The sequence below is a fragment of the Bubalus kerabau genome, chromosome 3 (genome assembly GCF_029407905.1).
Source record: "Bubalus kerabau isolate K-KA32 ecotype Philippines breed swamp buffalo chromosome 3, PCC_UOA_SB_1v2, whole genome shotgun sequence".
In the NCBI taxonomy this organism is placed as follows: domain Eukaryota; kingdom Metazoa; phylum Chordata; class Mammalia; order Artiodactyla; family Bovidae; genus Bubalus; species Bubalus kerabau.
In genome coordinates this window covers 102,667,508-102,682,760 of record NC_073626.1, presented here as the reverse complement: position 1 = coordinate 102,682,760, position 15,253 = coordinate 102,667,508, and the positions used below count along the sequence as shown (strand labels likewise).

General features: G+C 39.6%; 1 long non-coding RNA gene across 1 annotated transcript in view; it reads right to left on the bottom strand.

Moving 5' to 3' along the window:
• The window catches only part of LOC129646459 (uncharacterized), a 170,542-nt gene that overhangs the window by 88,986 nt on the left and 66,303 nt on the right, over nucleotides 1-15,253 (bottom strand). The window lies entirely within an intron of this gene.

The window sequence follows — 15,253 nt, the reverse complement described above, 5'->3', positions numbered from 1 at the left end:
CCATTAGCTTCCAATATAGTCATTCTCAAAATCTCTAAAATACATACGAAAACATTCCCTTCCCAAGGGCAAAAACTTCAATACTGAAAATAGTGTCTTATGGGCAGCTAAATGCCAAAATCTCAGAGAAATACAAAGTATAAGGAAAACAGATTTGAACTGAGAAACACTACTCTGATTTTATCTTACAAAAAGAGATTATCTGTAAAAAAGGAAGAAAATTAATTATATCTTACTTTTTACACCATTACTCTAAGTGTGACCCAGCTTTAGAAAGGGTTAGTTGCTGAGCCGTGTCTGACTCTTTGCAACCCCATGGACTACAGACCACCAGGCTCCTCTGTCCATAGAATTCCCCAGACAAGAATACTGGAATGGGTTGCCATTCTCTTCTCTAGGAGATCTTTCTGACCCAAGGATCAAACATGGGTCTCCTGCATTGGAGAAGGCAGATTCTTTGCCTTCTGAGCCACCAGGGAAGCCCCCAATTTTAAGTAAGAGTTGAAAACAAAACAATAAAATAAACATAAGGAGTCATCACCTCTATCCTACTGCTTCCATTGGTACTCATCACACCCCCTTCTACCTTAAAACCTTTCTAAATTCTTTTCATGAGAGCAACTCACAGGAAAAAAAGGATGGAAGAAGGAGGGAAATGTCAATGCACACTGTACCTCAGAAGGTCTGATCCTCTGAAGTAAGTTTTATACACAGACAAAAAGAACTCTGAAAATGCACATGCAGAAACAATTTTTTTTCAATTTCTTCTACATTTAATGACAAACATAATAGGGAATGTGGTCTACCTAATGAAGAGCAGAAGTTTTGGCAATTGGCTAATCATCTCTGCCATATGTATGGCTCTACCAGACTAATTTCAGATAGATATTAAAATTTGCTCAGGAGCTGGTATACCACCCTACTCTCCTTCTGTAGATCTAAAAGAGAAATTTGCTCATTGTTCAAGACTATAGCAAATGGAACTAGCATTTTGAACAGCCGGGATAGTATCCAGATTAAAGTTTTAGAGCAGTGTTCTCAAATCAGTTAGCTCCAGAGTCTTCTTTTTATGACAAATAGTTCCTTTACTCCTGAAGCCAAATTCATATATGTTATAAACTATTTACACAAATAATATCCAAAAATATTACTATAATTCCATAACTATACTATAAAGTAAAAAGAATGGAGAGGTAATTTATAATAAAATGATATGCATTTCTAGATGAAAATGCTCAGGTATAATAACAAGAAGCCATATGAAGTAGTCAGATGTTTGTGTCTATACTTAGAATCAGCACGAATGCAACAACTACAAAGGGACTCAGGTACAGGTGTGTTGCATTGGCAACTCATATACCACAAATGGCGTTGCCATTGGTGACATGATTTTCTGAAACAGTGAGCAAGTCTTGATAGAGTTCTAACAAAACAAATTACAATCTTTTCTCAAGTTACAATGTGGATGCATTCCTAGAAATTTCAGGGTATAATAAATTATGTGTTTATATATAAAGTGGAATTAGGCTTTAGGTCCCAATGATTTTAAGAACACTTGTCTCACCTACATGAATGTCTGGTAGGATATTTGGAAGTCATGCGGGAGGCAGAACTGTACTCATTTCATGGGCTATCCAGCACACTGCAGGACATCTTACATCACTGACCTCCACACACTACCAAATATCACAATGAGCAAAGAAGCAACCACAAACTTAAAAATGCCCCAAGATGTGGTACTTTCCTGTTAAGAATGACTAAGAAAAGAAGAAGGCAAGTCGTTAGTGTGCAGAAATCAGAGGAAAGAGGTAGGAAATGAGTCAGAGTGGTAAGAAAGGACAAGATTATTGTGCTGTTTTTATGTTCAACTATTGTGGGAAACTGTCAGAGATTTTAAGAAGGAAGCAAGATGATTTTAAAATATCACTTAGTTTACTGTGTATAGAATGAATTATAAAGGTCCAAGGGTGGAGGGATCTACAAACCAATTAGGAAGCCATTGCAAGTAAATTTGGAAAGATGATAATGTCTTATGCTAAGATGACAGAGATGGATATGGGGAAACTGGTGTATTTACAGTTTTTATATTTGTGATGAAGACAAGAGAACTTACTGATAAAGTCAGATGTGGAAGGTGAGGGAAAGGGAATCAAGAATTGTTCATAAATGTTTTGGCAACTAGAGAAAGGGTGGACATTTTATGAAATGTAAAACATAGGTAAATGAAGAAGGTTTGATGAAAAAACAAGAGTTCACTTTCATTTTAAACATTTTGAGATGCCTACTAGATATGCCAGTGAAGTAGGCAGGTGTATATATTGGTCTGGAGTTCAATGAAGCAGTAAAGGAAATTAAATAAGTGAGAGAAAGTGTATAGATGAATCAACCTGGGAGACTTAGAAAGAGTAACCAGTGAGGAAGGAAAAGATGGTACTGCTAAACTTTTTTAGAAGGTGGTGCATCCTTGTTTTATACTGAATTGTTGAATTATACTGAAAGGCTGAGTAAGATGGGAGTGAGAAATGGTCATTGATGTTGGTAGAGCCTTTCTACCCACCTGCACTCACTAAAGCACGTTACTGGGGAATACCTGAAACTTTGACTGGGGTCTATATTTCTGGACACAGGATCACAGTTAACTCACATGGAGGACAAACAAAAGTACAAGAGAGGTAATGCCCCAAAGTAGTTTTCAACCGATGATGAGTAAGGAATTGTTAGATAAATACCCCAGCTTCTTCACCACTAAGGGAGGAAGACACTGAAGTATGTTCTATACTATTTCCCATAGATTACTCACCAAGGATTAAGCCCCATGTGCCTACACTGGTAACTATCTTGTAACATACATCTTATTGCATTCCTTCCCTTGCTATCTTCTCCCCTGTGCTAGTGTTTCTTGGGATGACATCTTAAATCAATTCAACATACATTTATGATTTCAACTTTGTTAAAATACATCATTTGATGAACGGCTGATATAAAACAACTAAATTGTTGGTATTGGTTTATTTTGGGTGGTGAGTATATCAGGGGGGATTCTTTGCATTGCTAATGGCAGGAAACCCATCCCATTGCTATTTAGTCACTAAGTCATGTCCAACTCTTTTGCAACTCCATGGACCGTAGCCAGCCAGGGTCTTCTGTCCATGGAATTCTCCAGGCAAGAATATTGGAGTGGGTTGCCATTTCCTCCTCCAGGGGATCTTCCCAACCCAGGAATCAAGCCCACAACTCCTGCTAGCAGGCAGATTCTTTACCACTGAGCCACCAGGGAAGCCTAATATTTTTTCTGTGTATCCAAAAAGTGCACTCTGCCCATCTTATGATCTCACAGTGTTCTGTGTTTCTTTCTAATACCTCTCACACTTAAGATTGTTTAGTCTCTTTTCCAACTAGACTGCAAATTTAATGAGGACAGGGAATGTATCCCCAGCTTCTAATACTGTAGGAAATTTATATTAGAAAGAAAGAAAGCCCCTGTTGTTTTATCCTTCGTTGAAACTGAGATCCCAGAAATTCTATGTCTAGAAAACTAAGAGTATGTTATATATAATATATGCTTCCAAGTACTTTAAAAAATTATAGTAAAGCAAAACAAAAAGAGTGGAAAAGAATATTTCAAAATGTTGAATGGCTTTTTTATATTGTACCAGAGGCAGAAAAAGTAAGGAGATAATGGTTTTCCATTTTCCATATTTTGAGAACAATATAAAAGAATCATGTATTTCATTTACAATAAAAACATTTTTAATGACAAAATTATCCACTGCTCAGATTCATGAAGAAAAGATGTACACTTAAATAAAAATTACAAAAGTTAATTTTTATAACTCCCAGCTGACATTCTCAGAGAGATCAACTAACTCCGATTTTCAAACATTTTTAGCATTTGAATTTTTTTCAGCTGGAGTCTTATGTGAAACCTGATACATAGAACTGTTGCAAACAGAATTTTCTGGTTGAAGTAGGATGGGAAACAAAGTCAAGCCACTGAGACACCACACTTCTCCCACCTACCCTCCCAGAGCAGCCCTGAGACGTATCCAAAGAACCTAAGCCTACAGAGAACATAGTTTGAAAACTGTGGATCTCACTCAAACACGGCAAGGACAACAAATCCAAGCCCCATAATCTACCAGTTGAAACCCCAAACAGATTGGTAGCCCTCAAATCCTGATGAGATTGTGAGTCTCTATTTTTAAATATATAAATTGGATCAAAAGTATGTAATGGATATTTTGGCCACCTGATGCGAAAAGCTGACTCACTGGGAAAGATCCCGATGCTGGGAAAGATTGAGGGCAAGAGGAGAAGAGGGCAGCAGAGGATGAGATGGTTAAATAGCATCACCAATTCAATGGACATGAATTTGAGCAAATTCCAGGAGATAATGAAGGACACGGAAGCCTGATGTGCTACAGTCCATGGGGTCACAAAGAGTCAGATGTGACTGAGCGACTGAACAACAACAAGGACCTTTTGCTCATGGGAAAGGTTATTTGTTTATTTTAATATAAAGTCTGTACTTCCTCTTTTCTCTTCTTTCTCCTCCTTTTCTTTCCTCTTCCTCCTTTTCTCCCTCTTCCTTCCTCTCTCTCTATCTCATTCTCTCTCCACCCTCCTTCTCTCTTCTCTTACATTCCCTCCTAGAACAATTCAGCTTTAAAGCCATGAAGTGGAATTGAGTACAGTAAATTTCCTAACCAGGATAGAGGAGATATGGCCCAGAGTGGGATGCAAAAGCCCGAGCAATTTATAATGACAACCATGCAGAAGGCAATGGCTTCAGTGGTCTGGCATCAGGAGTCAGAACTCAGTACAATGAGAAGAACATCTACATTTGGGGTGAAAGGCAGGAGATGTCAAAGCTGGTAGAATTAGATAAATGGACTGAAAGACATATAAATATGAATATATAGAGAAACAAATACAAATGAGAAGGCATGGGAACAGTGACATCCCAATAACTATGCACACAGAAGTTGTTTTCTAAATACCACTAAGTGGAACTTGGCCTTGGAGAAATGGCTCGTCTCCATAACTAGGGCAAAAAAAGTTCCCTGTAAGGTTGGAACACCTTTTTGTACCAGAAAGCAAGAGTGTTCAAAACAGATGGTGATATGTCAAAAAAGGACATAGGAGCTGGCTTGAGGGGCTCCCACTGAACAAATCTGGAACAATTCAAACATCAAAATAAATAATGGCAATTACAAATTATAGCCAGTTGAATAGAAAACAATGAATTCATACTGATATAAGTAAATAAATGAATAAACTGAAAGTGTGATGGATAAATGAATGAATAGGAAGCCTTACAAAGACTAGAATATTTACATAGTTGCAAAGTATCATCTCTAACAAACAATTACTAATTACAAAGGGAAAAAGAGTAACATTACTGTAGAGAAGCCTGGCGGATACCATCTTTATCAAACAATCAAAGTAATAGCATCAGTAGCTAGACAAATCAAAATTTACCTAATAAGATACAATGAAAGAATGCAGCATCACTGTTATGATATTCCTGCCAAATTTGCGTAACTTGAATCCATTTGTGAGCAAACATCAGACAAACTTGAACAGAGGGACATTTTACAAATTAAGAGGCCTGTAATCTTCAAAATTGTTAAGGTCATGAAAACCAAGGAAAAAGGTAACTCTTTTGGATCTTAGGGGACTAAAGATTCATGAAAACTAAATGTAAGATGTGCTTCTGAAATGACATTACTCAGAAAACCTATAAAACTTGAATGAGATCTGAGGATTATTTGGTAGTCATATACAAATGTCAAGTTTCTGATTTTGATGATTTTATTGTGGTTATTGTAGGAAAATATTCTGGTGGTAGGAAATACACACTAAAATATTCACAGTTGATGGGTCATGAGATTAGCAACTTAACTCTTGAATAGTGCAAGAACACCAAAGTCCTTCATACAGTACTTGAAACTTTTCTGTAGGTTTGAGATTGACTCAAAACTTTAAAAAAGTACTGTCTAGGGTAGACTTTTCACTTAGGAATATCTTGTTGTTGTTTTTTTTTAAATTTTATTTTATTTTTAAACTTTACATAACTGTATTAGTTTTGCCAAATATCAAAATGAATCCGCCACAGGTATACATGTGTTCCCCATCCTGAACCCTCCTCCCTCCTCCCTCCCCATTCCATCCCTCTGGGTCGTCCCAGTGCACCAGCCCCAAGCATCCAGTATCGTGCATCGAACCTGGACTGGCAACTCGTTTCATACATGATATTTTACATGTTTCAATGCCATTCTCCCAAATCTTCCCACCCTCTCCCTCTCTCACAGAGTCCATAAGACTGTTCTATACATCAGTGTCTCTTGTAAACCAAGTCCTAATCTTATATAATGGTAAGCCCCAACTCCTCTTGTTCTAAACTTGAGTGAGGTGCTTAATTCTCCCAGTTGCTAGGTTCAGCACTATCCTGTATATAAGCTATGTCCCTTGGCAAGGAAAATATAAGAAACTCTATTTTCCACTTTAAACATTCTCTAGTCCACCTTACTGGTGTCAAAACTTTGCATCCTTGCCTCTTGACCTGCCATCTAGAAACTGGGTTTCAGACTGTTTTCCCCTAGCTTCTTGGACTAAGTCCTTGGCATTCAGTCAATGTTTTGTTTTATTTTTCACTATCTTTCAACAAAAAGATAGAAAGATATTTAATGGGCACCAACTATGTGCCAGACACTGTGCTAGACACAGGATAAAGATACATCCAAGACCCTTCTTATGAACACCCAGGGTTGAAACTGACAGGGATGATAATTTCCAAAAAAAGCTCATTTCCAAGGTACTATGTGTTAGTCTTCACACACACACACACACGCACATTAGAAGGGAAAAAATGATAAAGAAAAGGACTTACAAATTGTTATTCTCTGAGGCACTTTCCATTGAAATGGACAGCACAGTTCTGGAAAATAAACGACCAGTACCTGAGCCTATTAAATTGCTGTGACTCATCCCTAAGTATCTCATTTGGCTTATAATGCTTCTGAATCAATTCTATTAAAAATACCATTAACACTTGCTTACATCATTTACATAATGCAAAGGGACTAAATTAAAAGAGTTGGGAACAAATGGTCTATCTCAAAGCCTGGAGTAGTGCTATCGTATGCCCAGGGATTTCTAGTTCTTATTGCAACATGCTCCCTGGCTCCAGTGAATGGGTAGGAAGAGCTGTCACCTTAAGGCTCCTTAAAGTGTCTCAGGCTAATTTGTAATGACTTGTCTCATCCTTAATTGTTGTCATTTGTAAGCAACATATCCATACTTGTGAATACCTTAAAAGCATACACACCTTGCCCCAGACTGAACTGCTCTTTTTTTTTTTTTTTTGAACTGCTCTTAAAGAATCCTGGGAGGATGATTCTAGTGCAGAGTCATGCACTGGGTTCCAAACTTCTCAAGATAATTCCACAGTTAGAGTCTTGTCTAAACCTGTTTGCACATTGCACATGATATATTTTTATTAAAAAATAAATTTTAGTTTTATTTAAAAAATTACTTCATAGGTGATTAAAATACAATATCTGGACCATCTTGTCTAGAAAAGCTACACAATTATTCCACCCAGATCTCACTTCTATCCTATGTCCATAGGTACCACTGCTCTGTTTAGACCATATCTCTCAAGAGGCAGGCTTCCAGTTTGACATGGTTAACCAAATGGTCCCCCTTTTACAACCTTTTTTCTTTGTATATATTAAATCTCTGGCTCCTGTAACCTAATCTACTTTAAAACCCAGTCACCCAAACTTGATGCTTGCCTGCTCTCTCTGCTGCAATACATCATATACAAAAATGACCAGAGAGAGTTCTAATCCCTAATCAAAGAAATGAACTAGGAAATGAGAGGAAATCCCATTCATTACTAAGTTTTTGGCAGTTTCAAAGTATTGTAAAGCCCACTCCTGGTAATCCCTTATGTATTTATGCAGTTATCCCTACACATGGTGAGAGAGAATGTATTGTAGGACCCACAGCACCATAGGAGAAGGAAACACAGATAGGCTGTTGTCAATCTTTATAGTCTCTAGACTCCATATATTGTAATCATTTCACACTGCACTGTGAATGGGGTTGGGAAGCAATATTTTAACCAGATGTAGACAAAAAGATAATTTACATTTAATCATAAAACTTCATAAAGGACACTCAACAATGAACAAGTTTATCCTACTGCCTTCAGATTAGTGTATCACCATTGCCAACACTAAGAAACCCAGGAAGTTATGTGCCTCCAAATCCCCCATTTTTCAGAGCTCATATTGTTTTTGACCCTTGGAATGTTAGAAAGTTGTTAGACATGTGTATATTATTTCTTGATTACACTCAGTGTGTCTGCTTCCCCAACAGACTGTGAACTCGTCAAGGACAGAGAATAGCTCTGTCTGGCTTTTCTGTTGTACCCCCTGCACATGACTAGTGCCTGAAACTGACTAGTAACACTCAATAAATACTTTCTGAGTTATTGAATGAATTTTTTTTTAAGTTCATAAAAGGTATAGGTTAAGTTTTGCTGCTGCTGTTTAGTCACTTCAGTCATGTCTGACTCTGTGTAACCCTATGGACTGTAGCCCACTAGGCTCCTCTGTCCATGGAATTCTCCAGGCAAGAGTACTGGGGTGGGTTGCCATGCCCACCTCCAAGGGATCTTTCCAACCCAGAGATCCAACTGGGGGCGCCTGCATTGCAGGCAGATTCTTTACCACTGAGCCACCAGGGAAGCCCTAGGTTAAATTTTAGCACCCTGGAAATCTAGAGATTCATCTGTGTGCCCAAAAAAAATAATCTTTTACTATTTAAATTGAACACTCTTGTTTTTCTAAAAATCAAAAGGAAATGGTAAAACTATTCTACATAAAGAAAAGCTGTACACATTTGGAGATGCCAATTAGGAGCTAGGTACAGATCCCTGCAACCCAAGCAGGGAGCTAAGTCAAGGCTGGTTACAGATTTTGTAAACCTTTAGGTAAGCCTGGTTTATCACTCCTAGTGTGTATCTTCCAGAGGTCCCTACTGAGAGACTAGTATGCTATTCCTGCTTGACAATTTTTGCCTCTTTATCTCCATTTGTTGTTGTTTAATCATTAAGTCATATCCAAATCTTCATGACCCCATGGACTGTAGCCTGCCAAGCTCCTATATCCATGGGATTTCCCAGACAAGAATACTGGAGTAGGTTGCCATTCCCTTCTCTAGGGGATCTTCCTGAGCCAGGGATTAAACCCAAGTCTCCTGCATTGCAGGCAGATCTTTACTGTCTGAGCCACCAGGGAAAATCATGTCCAAATGACTGAGCCACTGAGCCACCAGGAAAGCACCTTTATCTCTATGATTGTCAAAAGCCCCAAACCACTTTTCAGAGACTTTCTAGTTTGTTTTTTAAACTCTTTCTCTTCACAGCTTAAGAATATTACACACACACACACACACACACACACACACACACTGCCAAAGAAAAATCTTAAAAGGTTGAATTTATTCCCCTCTTGCCAAGATCTTGGTCCCTCAAGTCCTGACAGCCTCCATAACCCTGCACCTCAATTTTGACCCCTATTGCACTGTGACATGCTCAGAAGTTCTGCTGGGTTCTTTCTTAGCTACAGCCCTTTGCTGGATTCTGAGCCTCCCTGCAAAGGCCAAGAATTGGTAAACATCCCTGGGAGGAAAACAACTCACAAAATATCAGCTCATCTCTCAGTAATTATCTTCTTTTCCAGCTAACTTTGGCCACTCAGTCATCTCAGCTGTTCTCTAAACTCTTCAGACAGATCATTTTTATGTTTTGTCCAACTTTTATGTTATTCTCAGTGGGAGTACTGTTCTGCCATCAACTACTACATCATGTACTTTGGTATCTTTTTTGATTTGCTTTCTTTCTGAATATTCATCTTGTTTTAAAAGAATACAACTTAAATGCAAGTTCATAAAGGAAGTTTGTAACTCCTATCCCATGTTTCTGTAGCATGGATGTGATTTGAATAATGTATAAAGGGGGTGCCTGCCTCAAAGTGTTTTAGCCATATATACCTGTTACTTAAGATCCAACTATAAAAAGGACGTGTAGGGCATTGTCTCTGTTGATATACAGATATCTCTAGAAGAAGATTGGTGTCATTAACATTGATGATGATGGACATCAGGCCTTTATAAAGGGAGGAAGACAGAGGGAAAATATGAGTCTGAATCCTGCTAAGGAGAGAATTCCAAGACCAGACTTAAGCTACAAGGCACCTAGGAAAAAGGAAAGGACAATGTGACGAAAATACAGTGAGAGTGTTAAGCTTTCCTACATTATGTCTTTCCCAGGACTGATTCCAATTTGTAATGTTACTGTACCTCTATCCAGATTAATAAAGATTAGAAGTATCATGTCTGCCGAGGCTAGACACTCTTCCCAGGGGTGGATATAGAAGAACTTTGTCTGCCTACTTTTCAGAGGGTGTGTAACCCAACTAGCCCTAAACTAGTCTCTACCTTTCAATTTTTCTCTTTAGTAGAGGAAAGTTCTCCTTAACCCAGTATGTTATCATTTGTTGTCTATATTTTGCTTTAACAATCATAAAACCTATGACAGAGCCTTGTGATTGCACATAAAAAAAGTAACAAATAGGACTGAAATAAGATTTTTGATCCTTAAGTCTTAGTGCCATGAGCAACATATGCTAAATCAATTTCTGTATGTCCAAACTTTGGACTTAACTTTGGTTTGAACTAATAGCAAATTCTGTTACTCATTATGAAATGGGTGTGTTTCCTGTTACCAAGGAAATAGGAACTGGTCTGCATCAAGATGCTTCATACAGAGATAGAAAAACCACAAATCAGTATTTGTGATCAATGTTAGATCTCCTACTAGCATGTTGCAGCTGGGATAAAGCACTGACACCTATTATTTGATGAGGTATACATGGGTGGACCAAGCCATGAGAGGAAAGCCACAAGGCTGAACTGCTGCAGAAGGTGTTTTTTGTTTTGTTTTGTTTTGTTCAAAATTAAGAAAAGTGGTTACAACCCCTGTCAATCTTGGACCCTCATGGCCAAATCTATCGTTAAGACCAAGAGATAGCACCTATATCTCAAAAATTGATGAGCAGAAAGAAATGGAAAAATACTCTGACCATAATGACAGATTTCAAATTGGGGTGGAGTGGGGAGGCAGAAAATAATCTTTATTAATCTCCTACCATATACCTATTAGACTTACTTACATGCTAAAATTTAACTTTCATATCATTCCTGTTAATTGGAGGAACATTTTAAAAAAGTAATATTAGAGACTCTGAAAAATTAGATCACTTATCCAAGATGATCCCCACTAAGGAGTAGTAGATTTGAGATTTAAACCTTGGAAGTTCCAATTTTGAAGCTCATATGTCTTCCATTACCCCATGTTGAAATATCCACTTTGTATCATTGTTTCATTTGAACCTTACAAAGACCATACAACTGTGTTGGCCAAATTCAACACCTTTTTAAATAACACGGCAGCAGAGATCTAAGATGGTTGGGTAGGAAGATCCTGAGCTCATCTCCCATGGGACACACCAACTCTACAGCTATATATGAAACAATTCTCTTTGAAAAAGAAGTGAAAACTAGTTGCACTGCTTCTCAACAACAAGAGATAAAAGAACCACATCAAGATGGGTAGGAGAGGCAGGGACATGGTCTCATGAAAAACTCAACCCCAGTATGGTGCTTCACAATAGGAGGGGTGCTCACAAGTCTGGAGCTTCTCCCAGAGGAGCAAGGGGGTTGTGTTTGACAACAACTACCCCAACCCTTGGGACTTGCATCAAAGAGACAAGGCCTCAAAATATCTGGCTTAGAAAACCAGCAGACCTATGTCCAAGGGACACAAAGGGCTATGGAGAACTGAGATTCTCCTTTTGAAAGGCTTATGTGAAGTCTCACTTACCCTGGGGCCCAGCACAAAAGCAGCAGTTTGCAAGTGTCTAGACTATATGAGAAGGAGATTCACTTGCTAATTTTAAACCATCTGCTAGAGGGGTAGTGGATAGACAGGACTCTCTCCTGAGACAGAGGAGCTGGTGGATGCCATCTTTGCACTCTCCCTCCAGTCTGCTAGCACACACATGGCATCTTCCCACTGTCTTGCTAAGACCTGTCCTGTTGAAACTGGTGAGTGGGGGTCCCACTCCCTTACTAAAGCTGGTGGGCACATGCAATCCACACAGGAGATGCCCCTTATTACCTAGCCCTGGTGGCCAAGAAGGCTTGCATTGCTCTCCACAGGATTGGAACAGTTGAAAACTTTCCTAGCAGGGAACCACCCCCAAGTTGTTGCACAGTCAGCAAACTGAAAACACCCCCAAAAGGCCTATTTACTTGTCCTTGAATTTCAGCCTGAGCTTCAGGCTTATCACACATCTAGAAGCTAGGAAGCCTCTCTCAGGGAATGTAGATGGAGGACACTATCCTTGTGCACTCCTTTGGCCTCACTACAGCTCAACAATGCCTTCCAGAAAAGAGGTAATATACACTCATCTGGAGACCAGATTTGTGCAACTGTCACTCAGGAAAAAACTCTAGATTTCGTGGTCTGGATCCCAGCAGGGTTTACAGTTGTAGCCCCACAGGACTATATATATTCACATATTTTAAAAGCTGATGCCTGAGGATTTGGCTTCCAATCAGTCTGAAGCTGGGTGTTAAAAGATATTCTTCCCCTTGGAACACTGACAGGGCTTGGCACACGCTCAAGAACAGGGACCTATCAAGAGCAAATCAATCTGCTTAGACAATCACAAAGATTCAAGAGACAACCAAGAGCTAGGTTGAATGATAAGATTCATCACTTACACAAGGCCACTTCTTCAAGACTGGGAGAAGTAGGTGTTTCACCCAATAAATAGAAACAAACACATGGAGTTCAGTAAAGAGAGGAATATGTTTTCTGAAAAGATGAATAAGATAAACCTCAGAAAAAGACCTTAGTGAAACAAAGATAATTAATCTACCTGATAAAGAATTAAAAGTAATGGTCATAGAGGGAGAAAGTCGGTCAAGATGATATAGGAGGCAGACTCTCACCTCCTTCCACAAGCACACCAAAACTACAACTACGTATAGAGCAACTCTCTCTGAGAATGACCTGATGTCTAGGAGATCGGCTCTGATCTAGTTGGGACCCACACCTTTGGCGAGTGACCCAGAAGAGGAGGAAGATATCACAGTTTGGGGGATCCTTCTTAAGGAGCAAGAGGTTTGAGCTCCATATTGAATACTTCAGCCCTGGCATCTGACATTGGAAGATAAGCACCCTTGGCTGGTTTGAGTACCAGTGGGGCTTCACAGCAACCCACTCCAGTATTCTTGCCTGGAGAACCCTCATCCCTGGCAGGCTACAGTCCATAGGGTCTCAAAAAGTCAGACATAACTGAAGTGACTTAGCAGGCAAGCAGGCAGGGGCTTAACAGAAGGTCATAGACAATCACTCTTGAAGAGAATATGTACAGACTCGCTTATCCCCAGTCATAGCAGAAAGGCAGCAGATTGAAAACCACCTGGTACTCTGGCCAGCCTGCCAGAACCACCCCAGTGAACCCTTCAGCCTACACTGGGCTCCTGCTCCAGCACTGCTGTCCACTAAGGCAGACACTGTCATTGTACCATGCAGAAGCAGAGCTCACTCAGAAGAGCAATGCTAGCCCCTCAGGCCCTGCACCTACCCTTTGACATGGGGGAGACCACCATCAAGCCTCAAAGAAACAGAACTAACTCAGAACTGCAGTTCTAGTCCCTCAGGCTCCTCCCAACCCATGCTCACCCCTGCACCCTTGGACAAAGTGAAAGTGGAAGTCACTCAGTCATGTCCAACTCTTTGTGACCCCATGGACTATACAGTTCAAGGAATTCTATAGGCCAGAATACTGGAGTTGACAGCCGTTCCCCTTTCCAGGGGATCTTTACAACCCAGGGATTGAACTCAGGTCTGCTACATTGCAGGCAGATTCTTTACCAACTGTTCCACAAGGGAAGCCTGCACCCTTGACCTAAGGCAGTCAATAGCAGACTGGATAAAGCAGAAGGATGAATTAGGGCAACGGAACTCACCAAAACAGAGAAGAAATTAATTTTAAGACGATAGCTTGAGGGGCCAATAGAATGACATCAGCCAGAATAACATTTGTACTATAGGGGTCTCAGGAGGCAAATACAGAGAGAAAGAAGCAGAAAACTTATTTTAAAAATTAATGACTAAAAACTTCCCTAACCTGTGAAAGTGCTGCACTCAATATGCCAGCAAATTTGGAAAACTCAGCAGTGGCCACAGGACTGGAAAAGGTCAGTTTTCATTCCAATCCCAAAGAAAGGCAATGCCAAAGAATGTTCAAACTACTGCACAATTGCACACATCTCACACGATAGTAGAGTAATGCTCAAAATTCTCCAAGCCAGGCTTCAGCAATATGTGAACCGTGAACTTCCTGATGTTCAAGCTGGTTTTAGAAAAGGCAGAGGAACCAGAGACCAAATTGCCAACATCCGCTGGATCATGGAAAAAGCAAGAGAGTTCCAGAAAGACATCTATTTCTGCTTTATTGACTATGCCAAAGCCTTTGACTGTGTGGATAACAATAAACTGTGGAAAATTCTGAAAGAGATGGGAATACCAGACCACCTGATCTGCCTCTTGAGAAATTTGTATGCAGGTCAGGAAGCAATAGTTAGAACTGGACATGGAACAACAGACTGGTTCCAAATAGGAAAAGGAGTATGTCAGGGCTGTATATTGTCACCCTGCTTATTTAACTTATACACAGAGTACATCATGAGAAACACTGGACTGGAAGAAACACAAGCTGGAATCAAGATTGCCGGGAGAAGTATCAATAACCTCAGATATGCAGATGACACCACCCTTATGGCAGAAAGTGAAGAGGAACTAAAAAGTATCTTGATGAAAGTGAAAGAGGAGAGTGAAAAAGTTGGCTTAAAGCTCAACATTCAGAAAATGAAAATCATGGCATCCGGTCCCATCACTTCATGGGAAATAGACGGGGAAACAGTGTCAGACTTTATTTTTCTGGGCTCCAAAATCACTGCAGATGGTGACTGCAGCCATGAAATTAAAAGACGCTTACTCCTTGGAAGGAAAGTTATGACCAACCTAGATAGCATATTCAAAAGCAGAGACATTACTTTGCCAACAAAGGTCCATCTAGTCAAGGCTATGGTTTTTCCTGTGGTC